A 12903-nucleotide genomic window follows, 5' to 3' on the forward strand; every position below is an offset into this window, starting at 1 on the left:
TATCATATATTGGTACCAAGACAGAAGAGTGGTAAGGGCTGGGCAATGAGGGTTAAGTAACTTGTAGGAAGTGGCTGAGGCCAAATTTGAACTCAGGACCTCCTGTCTCTAGACCTGGCTCTCAATCCACTGAGCCACTCAGTTGCACCCAATATCTTTATGCTTGATCCCAAGATACCTTTCTTTAGTTCTTTCCTATTATAGTAAAATATGGACCAAGACAAAGAGAAAGTGATGAATGCAAAATAAGTGGAATGTTCCATGATGGGCAATATGGGGACTCATTGTAGGCCTCTTTCTCCACTAAGATACCAAGGCTCCATATGATGAAAAGCTTTCTGACTTCATCATACATGAAGATGAAGGGTAAGGGAAGACACAGAACCATCAATTAATTTGACATCCTTAGGGCAATACCTATTCTGGGGCAGTGTAAAAGGAAAGGGAAAGACTTTTTTTTTTAAGAGGCTAAATACTAAGATCTTGTTCTTCATTCTTTATTGGAAGACTGAATTTCTTCTGGTTTTATAAATAATCAAGTCAACCCTCCAAACCACCAAATTGCTGACAAAAGCTATGTGGCAAGTAAACTCCATAATCATTCTTTATTCAGAAGTCCAGTGTTAATATTTTCATTTTCAATATTATTCACCTATAAGTCACCCCACTCAACTCAGATTGAGTGAACAAAAGTTCCTTGTTTTTGTTATTTTAACTTTCTGTTTCCAAAGTTGTATAGAGGATGATTTCAGTAAGCCTACTGATGATGAGTTTACATTCTAATACTTCTGCTCAACTACAAAAACAGTTATTTCATCTCCCTATAATTGGTAAAACATTAAGTACAAAGCAGGATAATAAGTTGTCTCAGGACTATATGCATACCATTGAAAAAGATGAGAAAAAATTAATATTTTATTCTATAAAAACTATTTTATCTATCATTTTTACTTGAACCCTGTGGAAATGGTTTAGAAGAACAATATCCAATGAGGATCATCAGGTAATAATAAAAAATGGACATTTATATAGTCCTAAGTATTATATAAAGCACTACATATTTCATCTGATCCTCACAACAATTCTTTGAGGCAAGGTCTATTATTATCCTCATTTTTACAAGAAAAAAATCAGCATTTGAGGAGGGATCCAAACCAAAGACTTCTTGCTGCCAAGTCTAGCACTGTCCACTTCTTCTTGCTGCTTCTGGAGATCTTCAAGTGGAGGTTGAATGACAAGTATTAGGGATGCGATAGCAAGGGTTCATTATTTTAATAGGAACTGAACTAGACTGACCTCTGAGGTTTCTCCCAGTGCTAAGATTCTATGACATTTGCAGGGTATGCATATATAAATATTTCCAGGAAGAATGTATACAATGAAGCTACATTTCTTCTCATACTTATTTTGGAAAGAGGTCTAAAATGGCATCATTTGGTTTCCTAACATGAGCAAACAGTATATCTTGACCCTCAATATGTCCATTTATTCCCAAGAGAATTAGAGACATGACATCTTTCACTTTTCCTACTCCTAAACCTAACCAAATTTTTAGTCCCATGAAACTGTATGGGTTAGAAAAAAGATTGAAGGAACCAATTACTGGTGGCTGATAATAATTTGAGGCATGTACATTTTAATAGGAATTCCTAGAAACCAGAAAGTATTTGACACCCATTGGAATGTATCGACAGTGGTAGAATTTGAGATGAATTAGTGATGGGGAGATTTGGAACCAGTACGTCCCTGATCTTTAAAAAAAAATATAGGGGTCAGCTGGGTGACTCAGTGGATTGAGAGCCAGGCCCAGAGATGGGAGGTCCTAGGTTTTAATCTGGTCTCAGACACTTCCTAGATGTGTGACCCTGGGCAAGTCACTTAACCCCAATTGCTAGTCCTTACCATACTACTGCCTTAGAACCAATACACAGTATTGATTCTAAGACAGAAGGTAAGGGTTAAAATAAATGTAGGCTGTCATATATTTTATGTATGCAAGACTAGCTAGGTGGTCTGTTCTGTGGTTTTTTTCTGACCAAGGAAAGTGTTAAACTTCTATTTTCACAGCTCTCTCCATCCAGGTATGTTTGCAGTTCACATAAGTGATTCTCTCCTCCTCACTTTCACCCCTCCTCTCTTTTTGGCTAGATGCCAATGTTCAGAGGTCATTGTCACAGTCTTCTTATCAGATATCACATGCCATAACAAACTTATTTTCCAAACAAATTACCTCACTTTGACAGTACCCATTCTATCTTCAAAAAAAAAAAATCCTCTTTGAGGAGAAAGCTGAATGAATCATTCAACCCTGACTGACTTTAGGTAATTTCTAGGATTAAGTTCCAGTGGAAATTATTTTTTTTTCCCTACGCTTCTTTAGGGGTTAAAGGTCCGATGGTGGGGTCATAATTTCAATATAGGAGTTATGTTTCTGGGCAGGCCAAGGCTATTTAACCCCTCTAAGACTAAATTCCCCAACCTGTAAAGTGGTCCCACACTTAGAAGACAAGCAGATCTGAGATTCAAATCCAGGTCTTTTGACTTCAAATCTAGTGCTCTTTCTATTTATACAATTTACCTTATAGTTTGTGGATAATAGTGTTTTGTAAACTTTAAAGGACTATATTGCTGTGTATTATTTTCATGACTACTTAATTTTCCCATAACATCATTGGAAAGAGGATGAGAAAATTCTATTTGGTGTCTAAGGCAGAAAGTAGCCATTCACAAGATCTCTATTAATCCTTCTTTGGAGGGATGTTATTAAGTGAACTGAAACTAGTGGTTAAGAAGAAAATCTAGCCAGGAATACACTTAGGGAAAGAATGATTAAAAATTGGTTCACTTGGCTATGAGACTTTTGTGGCCTGTTTTAGAGTGGCAGAAGACTGGTTCCTTTACAAATACCATTATAGCTTTAGTTTGTAAATACTTGTAAGCATACCTTCCAAAGGAATACACTATCAGGGAAGATAAATGGTGACTGACCCAGGTGTCAATTTTGTTGTATCACACCTGCTAGGATCTGGAAGGAATTTTCCTCTATCACCCTTCCCAATATTCTATATTGAAGGTCATAATTAATCAGAAACCAGATGAGATGGGTGCATACTCTTATGTCGCAAAAACTCTTGGGGTCCTTATCCTATATTCTTACATTTCTTTAGTTCTATAAAAATTCCATGTGGTAGTCTCTTCCTGCCAAATTCTAGGCTGCTGAAGCTAAAGGAAAATGATTCAGTATAAAGTAATCCAGTAGGTCCTGGTTCCAGGGAGAATTCTTTGCTTGCTGCCCTGCCCCATGGAGCCTGAAGTGATGGAGAACTTCATAATTATTTCTCCTGTCAGCAAGATTACTTTGGCCCTTGGTAGAGAACAAATCCATTAACTTTCCTTCCCCAACATTTCTACCCACAGTTTGACTCCTCTGAAGCAGATTTGGCATAGTGGGAAAAGCACTAGACTTGGGAGACCTGAATTCAAATTCTGGTTTGGCTACTAATTTAGCTATATGATTTTTTTTTGAAACTTCTGTCTTAAATTCAATAAAAGTATTTATTCCAAGGAAGAAGAGCAGTGAGGGCTAGGCAATGGGAGTAAAGAGATTTGTCCAGGGTCACACAGTTAAGAAGTATCTGAGGTCAGATTTGAACCCAGGACCTCTTAACTCTAGGCCAGGTATTGTGCTAATTAGCTGCTCCAGCTATAAGATCTTTTTAAATTAAGAATCTTCATTTATGAGTCTCAGGTTCATCTATAAAATTGTGGAGGACAGGTGTGGTGTTTTAGGAGACATGATAGCTCTAAATTCAAGTCTCCATGACCTGAAGACACTGAATAAATACCACTAGATGCTTGGACTGTTGGGCTTGAGTCACTCGCTGGGGCCAGGCTTTCTTATCAAGCCATTATATAACAAGAGCTCCAAAAGATAAGAATGTCAAAACAACAGGCCCCTCATGTATAGTGGCTCTGGGTCATTCTTGGAACCTTTTGGTGGCTTATCCAAGGAAGCCTCAACGTCAAAACCACGTGAAAGCTGGCACAACAAGGAACAAGGACAACAGAACTCAGAGAATGTAAAGGCCTAAGGATGATCCTCTGTCAAAGATCAACTAGGCTGGGCAGCCAATCAGCACCTGAACTCACTCATGCTTTGAGTCACCACAATCTCTAGTCTCCCAGTGCAGCTATAATTAGTACATGATGATGAAATCAGTTATGGTGATGCTGTGGGGTATGTGCCTTTCCTATGAATAATTAACTCTCAATGTTCAGTGTGGGAACTATCCACTTTTACTGGATATCTTTGGCAAATTTTTACTTCTACTTCTGGAATTTTTTCTCCAATTGGCAATTTATATAGACTTTTAAACTATAAAGTTAGTTAAAGAGAAAGTAAAACGCCTACAAATATTAGCAGAAACCAAATATTTCTGCATTACCTATCATTATCTTGCTCCAAAGCTAGTTCCACTAGTGATGCCCAGACTCCTTCAGGAGCTCATCTCAACAAGAGTAACTCCTCCTCTCCTTCCCTACCCCTTTCCAGTTCCCTCATGTGTATTGTCTTCCTAATTAGAATTAAACTCCTTGAAGGCAGAGACTATCTTTCTTTTTCTTTGTATTACTATTCCAAATCCTTAGAACTGAGGCTGGTACATGGTAAGCTCTTTTTCCTTCTAATATATTTTGACTTCTTAAATGTTTCCCAATTACATATAAAAATTTAACACAAAAAATTTTGAGTCACAAATTCTCTCTCTCTCCCTACTGCCCCTCTCCTTTCCTTAAGATGGCAAGCAATTTGATATCTATTATAGATGTGAAGTCATGTGAGACATTTCCATAAAAGTTCTCTCTCTCTGATGATTCAAGATAAAGATGTTCAAGAGTTAAACTGATTTGATTTAATCTTCGCCCCCCCCCCCCCCCCCCGCCGCCCCACCTTTAGACTAACTAGAATATATCCCAAAGGAGGAGATTTTGACATTTGAAGATTGGCTGAAGCAATTGCGGATATCTAAGACTGAGCATATACACCTCAGAACCTAAAAAGAAGACTGCCCCTAAATCTACAGAAAGCTCTCCTAGTTATTTCTTACTGGTGTTCCTTCTGTTCTCTTCTTTGCTTTGGCCTCATTTCTCAGTATTTACTTTAGGGCAAGGCTGGTGCAAGTAGCTAGCTTCATATTATTGTCATTTTTTTAAACCTGTCCTTATTGTGCTGACAGCACAGTTCTACATGGAATGAAAAGTCACAATCTCAGGTTTGGAGGGAGAGTGAATGTCCTCACCTGGTTCTGAAACCATGTTTGCCAATTCCTCTCTTTATTCCAATTTTTCCCAAAGTTCAGTGCCTTAACTTTGCTAGAGGGGCCCAGCATATTCTAGCTCTGTGGGACTGCCAAGGGGGACTACCTAGGTCACAGACCTTTCTGATCATTTCTCTAGGATAAACCATGCCCCATTTAAGAGCTTAGGGAAATATCTGCCTTTCTTTGGTCACTGACCTCAGTGATATAGCAGCCTCTGGTTTGTCTCGGATGTGATTTGTACTAGCTATCTCCCAGAAACCCTTGCCAAAAGTCTCGTTTGAAAGCATTTGATGTTCTCTCTGGCACTAGAATGTGCAGTCTCATGGCATTGTACAAGAAAGAGTCACAAGGCTGAGGTGTTAGAGAAGGTTGGATGGAATCATAGGGGAATAAGGAAGGCACTATAAAGGAAACAATCAGAAAAAAGAAAAGGGCCCTGGGGAAAAAAATGGAAGAAGCCACTTTTACAAAGAATACCCTTATAAGAAAGCTCCCGCTTTACTTGGTATAGTGCCTGTCACCAAGTCAAGGGTTGATCAATACTTTATTCATCTCCACATCTCCCATATGCAATGTACCAACTGGACCTAATATCTCACCTGGTGAACTGGGGGAAGGGGAAGGAGAGGCTAGTCAGAAAGCTTCTAAGAGAATAGAAATGCACAGAGTATTAAAGAAACAGGTATCAAACTAAAAGCTGACTTTTGGTGGTTGATTATTCCCATGCTGGTGTGGAATTCCAATTGTTTCTGTCAATATTTGTGGAGGGAGAGGCTGGCCACAATGTCAATCATGCAAGGGATCTACTCCTGCATCTTACTGCCTTCAAATAAGGACATAAGCCAGGGTTCTGTTTGAGAATTCCCAACCCTGTATGCCCCAGCTCCCTTTCAACTTTCAATCTACTCCTTAGCCTTTTATCCTCCTCCACATGCATTCCCTCAGTCCTCAAATCCTGTTCCTCATTCTCAGTGCTTGGCACCCCATTTCTGGCACTTGGTTCCCAACTCAGGGCTGTGGTAGCATTTCAAATACTTTTAAAGGACCAGCTAAGGATGCAGAACAAATTGTTATGTAGTATTAATCAATCAGTTCACATTTATTAAGCAACTATCTGTCAAGAACTGTGCTAAATGCTGGGATACAAAAAGAGGCAAAAGACAGACTGTCCTCAAGGACTTCACAGGTTAATGGAGGAAATAAGAAGTAAACAAATATGTACAAACAAGCTATAAACAGGATAAAAAGGAATTAATTAATGGAGTGAAGGCACTAGAATTAAGAGGGATTGGGAAATAATTTCCTGTAGAAGCTGGAACTTTAGTTGGGAATTAAAGAAAGCTAGGGAAATTAGTAGACAGAATTAAGGAGGGAATGTTCCAGCCATGGGCGACAGCCAGAGGAAATGCCTGGAGCTGATTGATGAGTGTCTTGGTGGAGCAGTCAGGAGGTCGGTGTCACTGGATTGAAAAATATGTGATGGGAACATAAGTATAAGGAGACTGGAAAGGCAGGAAGAGGCTAGGTTACGAAGGTCTTTGAATGCCAAACAGAAGATTTTGTATTTGATTCTGGAGGCTATAGGAAGCCACTGAAGTTTATTGAGGAGGGGGTAACCATGGTTGGACCTGAATTTTTGGAAATTCACTTTGGTAGATGAACAGAGAATTGCCTGGAGCAGGAAAAGACTTGAGGCAGGTATACCTGCCAACAGTCTATTGCAGTAATCAAGGCATGAGATGATGGGGGGTTGGGGGAGGGGCGGGGGGCTTCATTAGAGTGGTGGTAGTTCCAGAGGAGAGAAGGAGGCTTATTGGAAAGATGGCGCAAAGGGGAAATTGACAAGCCTTGGCAATGGATTGGATCTGGGGGTGAGAGACAGTGAGGAATCCAAGACAATTCCTAGGTTGTGAGCCTGAGAGATTGGGCAGTCAGTAGTATCAAAGTTAGCACCAAAGTAAGCTCTTAGCAGTCACAATAATAACCCAAGCAAGATGGGGCCTTAAGAATGGTTGGCAGTGAGGATGTACAATAGGCCTTTGAGTCAAGGACCTAACAGATTATTGAAACAATGTTAGGTCTGGAAGGGTCCACAGAGATTATATTTACAAATGAGGGAACTGATGTCCAGGAAGTTAAACAACTTAACTAAGATTATAGAGGTGGTAGATTAGGTTATAAACCCATGTCTTCTGTTTCCAAGTGCTCATTATAAAATTTCATATTACTAATAAAAAGAAGGAGTTCCTGTCCCCAAAAAGTTTACATTCAAATAGGGAAATATAACTTCTAAGAGGGACTTTTATACCTCTAAAAGGTGGAGAGGAATGAGGTTCCTGACAGGAGTCTGGTGACACAGTCCAAACACTCTGGCCTGAACTCTGTCTCAAAATGGAGCATCTGGGAGAGACTCACCAATGGGAGAGAGGGGCCATGGAAGCAAATGGAAAAGATGAAGTGGACAATTAAGGACAAGTACATAAGCATCTCCTTTATCTGCACAAACCCTTCCTCCTATCCTTTGTGGGTTGCTTCATTAACATATTTAAATATTCATAATGTATTATGGTACTTTGGTGGAGCTGTGATTTTATTAGTGTGGCTACTACCTCTGCCTCCTACATGCCTTCTTAGCTTATGCAATTTTTGCCTACTAGTTTTCACAACTATTTCCTAGGAGATCCAGCTAACATGCTGGAGGTCTTCCTCTGGTTCTTCTTTTTTTAAAAAATTAAAACCTTTGCCTCCCATCTTGGAATCAATGCAAAAGAGTGGTCAGGGCTAGGCAATGGGGAGGGGGGTATGTGAGTGACTTTCCCAGGGTCACATAGCTAGGAGGTGTCTGAGGCCAGATTTGAACTTAGGACTTCCCATGTCTGTGCCTGAGCCACCATCTACTGAGTCACCTAGCTGCCCCCTCCTCTGGTTCTTTTAAAATCTCAGAATACCAATGTATCAGTCAGGATACCTATTTGTTGTCTCTCATCTCTCTCAGGGAAGTCTCTATCACTATCTCTTTTTTGGGAAGAGAAAACAATTTTTAAGTTTTGCAGACAACATACAAAAAAATGGGCCAAATTCATTTCTCCCATAGGCTTCTGCATATGCATATGCCACCTTTCTGACATAATATAAGGAAATTATTTTTAAAAGTATACTCAATGGGGCTCTTGCTATTGCTTTTAGTGGTCAAAATGACAAGTTCCTAAATAACCTACTTAAGTAACTATGTATCAAGAAACCAATGGTGAGCTTGGCTCCCTTCCAAACTCATATCAAATCACAAGCTTGGCAGCCATTATGTGATAGTCTGCCAATGTTCACTTGTAAACCAACTCCAAATATGTCTCCTTTACCAAGTTTTGATTTCATTTGTTCACCAAAGAGAAAGTCTGCAGAACCAAGCTATAAAGTGGCATCTTGGGACATATTTATGCCCAATGTAGAAAGTAATTGTGTATGATTAGGCTAATCATCAATTCCAGACCACTAATTTGGCTGCTACCCCTTGCCCTATTTTCTGTGATTCTGCTTTGTTTCCACAGGGACAAATGGAAAAAGGCCACATAAGGCTTTTTATTCAGCCTCCTGTAGCTTTTAGCAGTCGAAACTGAGATCTACAAATACCATTTCTCTTTGACTGCCATAATTGACAAGATCTCATGGTCTCTTTAGGTCTGCAGTGATTTAAACTTTGCAGGTAAAATATAGGGAAACCTCAGCAATTTATCCAAACCAATATTTCTATTGGGTCAATACATTCCACTGAATAGGTTACACCCAAACATTAGTTGTTTTTTTTCTTTTAAACTCTTACTTTTCATCTTAAAATCAATGCTGTATATTGGTTCCAAGGCAAAAGAGCAGTAAGGGATAAGCAATGGGATAAGTGATTTGCCCAAGGTAACACTGCTAGGCGAGATTTAAACCCAGGACATCTGGTCTTTATGTCTAGCTCTCAATCCACTGAGCCACCTAGGTCTTGCTTACTCCAAATTTTACAAATGTAAGAAAGGAAACAGACTTAATATACCAGAGGAATAAGACCTGCAGATTCATCATGCTGGCAGACCATCTTGAGTGGGGGAAGGGCAGGAAGGAGAGAGAATTCCAGAGAAGGAACAGAGAAACTGAGAAGATCCAAATAGTTGAATTCACTTCTCTTTAGGAAGCCCACCAGAGAAGTTGATCTGAGCAAACCTGTGAAGCCAGACCCCAGTATCCATTGAAGACAAACCAGAGTGAATAGGACTTTGCCAGAAAGCTTTTCACCACAAGAAGAATTCCTCTAAATCCCTCTAAAATAGTCCTTGAACTTGATAATAGCTAGGAGAGTAAGGAGTCAGGACAACTCTCACAAACGATCCCAGGGGTCAGGAAGGCAAAGCCTGACCCTGCAGGATTTGGGGAGAAGGGGTTCAATTGTTAGTAGTAGGGACTTCCTATTCTCCACCTTCTGAACACCTTATCCCACAATTCACTTGTCCTACCTTTCAAGTGTTCCTTATAATAAATAGCTGTTTACTAAATACAGTGCCTACTTCATAGCATTCAAGAAAGAAGATTTGGTGTTTGGGCGGAGGAAAGTTAACATTCTCTCTTCAGAGAGAGAGGAGCTTTCTCTCTTATATTTTGTTTCAACTAAGTTTCTAAGGGAACAGTAATGTGTGATCTGAAGGCAACCAGAGTGGGGATTACCAGGGAAAGAGAGAGGGAAAACCCAATCTATCCCCTCTCTTCATTCCTTGGCTACATTCTATCTCTACCACTTGGAGAGATTGTTTACTTTTTCAGATTCACACAGAGTATAAGTAGCAGAACTTGGAATTGCTCAAGTTATCTGACTTCATATTCACTGCTTTCCATTTCATTACATCATATTTACTCTGTTTACCTCACAATTTTTTTGTGGGAACCAACTATAAATAATATTATTAGAGTAAATGCAATCTGCCCAAAAATGTATGACTGGAAAAGGAGGTGGGTCAATCTGGTAATGAAATCAAAGGCTAATAGATAGAAAACCTGATTTCTATACTGTTTCCTGTGTTATGTTAAAGGTTTTAGAAGAAGCTCATTAGCATGCTGGGTGGAATCCCTATAGAAGAATTATGAAAGAATGTGAACACGATTTGTAATTGATGGGAAGATCAAAATAGACTTCAATCTTAATGGCTGGAAGGAAATCAATTGAAATCACAAGTCCCTTGAAGTAGTTTTAGTGAACTATATAAAAATATATTTTAAATATCTATTATTGTTCTATTTAAGATTGAAAGCAAAATTCAAAACATTCAAGTTAAATTCACTAAGTGAGGAGATGGTAAGAAAGCAGTTCGCTAGTTCCCCAGAGTTCAAGTCATCAGATTTGGTTGAACTATATCTCAGTCTACTGAAAGAACTTGTATATATGTTTTCTGAATCATCTTTGATCTTGGTGGGGGCAGAATATAAATATGAAGGGAGTTGCTGTGGGACTGGAGGCAAGCAAATGTGGTTCCAATTTTTTCAAAGGAGGGAGGAAAAAAGTGGGTTTTTCAAACCCTAAGCTGGTAACCTTGAATTCAGTTTCTGGCAAAATTCTAGAATATATTAAAAGGATGGTTTATGAGCACTTAAAAAGGAAGTTGTGATAATTCAGGCAAAGCATGAATTCTTCAAGAATAGTTGTATCAGAGTAGCCTCTTTTCAGTAGCAGCAATAATGTATGATGATCAGCTGTGAATGATTATTATCAATAATGCAAAGATCCAGGCCAGCTTCAAGGGACTCATGAAGAAAAAGGCTGTCCACTGCCACAGAAAGAACTGACAGAGTCTGAATGCATTTTGAAGCATATCATTCTTTACTTTATTTCCTTCATGAGTTTTTTCTTATATCAGCGATATGACTTCTTTCACAAAATGATGAACATGGAAATATGTATTGCATGATAGCATGTGTATAAACTATATCATATTACCTGTTTTCTCAGGAGAGAGGAGGGATGTGAACATAGATTGCACAATGTTGGAAACCAATTATTAAAATTGTATCTAGAGTAATTATGCCTATATGAAATCTGGAAAAAAATATAGAATAAAAAAAGAGTAGCCTTATTTCATTTTTAGGAGGCTTGGTAAACTAGTAGAACAAAGGAATGATATAGACACCCTTGAATTTCTGCAAGGGAAGAGATGAAATTATTCTTTTAAGATAATATGGAGAGGGCAGCTGGGTAGCTCAGTGGATTGAGAGTCAGGCCTAGAGATGGGAGGTCCTAGGTTCAAATCTGGTCTCAGACACTTCTCAGCTGTGTGACCCTGGACAAGTCACTTGACCCCCATTCCCTAGCCCTTACCATTCTTCTGCCTTGGAGCCAATACACAGTATTGATTCCAAGACAGAAGGTAAGGGTTTAAAAAAAAACACACACACAATATGGAGAGATCTGGATTAGATGGTACTATTAAGGTAGATTTCAAACTAGATGAATAACTGGACCCAAAGCATAGTCATTAATGGATGGATATCAAACTAGGCAGAGATCGCTAATGGAATTTCCCATTAGAGAATTAGCATTGTGCTCTTCAACATATTTGTCACTTTATTGGATAACACTACAGTCAGTATGCTTATGAAATGTACAGATCAAAACAAGAAGTATTTATTATGTGCCTACTCTGTACCAAGAATGAAGCTGAGAAGGATAGTAAACACACTAAAAAGAAGAACTGAGATACAAAAAGTCCTCAAGAGGCTAAAATGAACTGAATTTAGTAAGATGAAGTTTAATGGGGACAAATATAACATCTTGAATTTAAGTTTAAGTAAAAAGTTTAATTTAAGTAAAGGAAGGAATTTTGCCTGTGCCACAGTTGTGTATAAAGCTTCTATGATTCATTAATGAAAGACGCTAATCCAGTGTGAGGCTACATTAGTGTAAGCACAATGTCAAAAATAAAAGTGACAGTCTTGCCATCCTCCTGTTCATACCACATCTGGAATGTTGTGTTCAATTCTGAACATACATTAGGGCAGATAGTTACAACTTTAGTGAGTCTAAAAGAGGATAACTGGGGTGTTGAAGGTACTCATAACCAGGTGAAGTGAATCTTGGCTAAAGAAATTGGAAATGGATTGCTTGTAGAAGATTTCAGGGAATCACAGCAGATATCTTCAAGTATCTGAAGACTTGTTCTGAGGAAAAAGGATTAGACTTGCTCTGCCTGACTCCAGAGAGCAGAGTAAGGAGCAATGGGTACCCATTACAGAGAGGAAGATTTTGACTTGATGAGGAAAAAATGTTACTATACAGAAGTGGAATAAACTTCCTTAAGAGGAAAGAGATTCTTCATTCTTGGAAATCTTCATGTGGATGTTGGATGACTACTTATCAAAGATGTCATAGACAAGATTTGTATTTAGATATTATAATAGACTTGATGTTGAGGTGCTATGATCCTATCATTTCCTATGTGTCTTTTATTTTCTCCTTTAAACATTTTTTTTTTAGATCTTCGGTCATCTAGAGAGGCTACTGACCCAATTTACTGTTACTACTAGCCCAACTAATAAATTGATGGTGCTTGGAAAAAGAATAAAA

At 38.7% G+C, this 12903-nt stretch overlaps 1 protein-coding gene across 3 annotated transcripts in view; it reads right to left on the reverse strand.

Moving 5' to 3' along the window:
* The window catches only part of LYRM4 (LYR motif containing 4), a 222458-nt gene that overhangs the window by 16191 nt on the left and 193364 nt on the right, over positions 1–12903 (reverse strand). The gene's annotated exons all lie outside the window — the stretch shown is intronic.

Source organism: Monodelphis domestica, chromosome 3 (genome assembly GCF_027887165.1).
Source record: "Monodelphis domestica isolate mMonDom1 chromosome 3, mMonDom1.pri, whole genome shotgun sequence".
In the NCBI taxonomy this organism is placed as follows: domain Eukaryota; kingdom Metazoa; phylum Chordata; class Mammalia; order Didelphimorphia; family Didelphidae; genus Monodelphis; species Monodelphis domestica.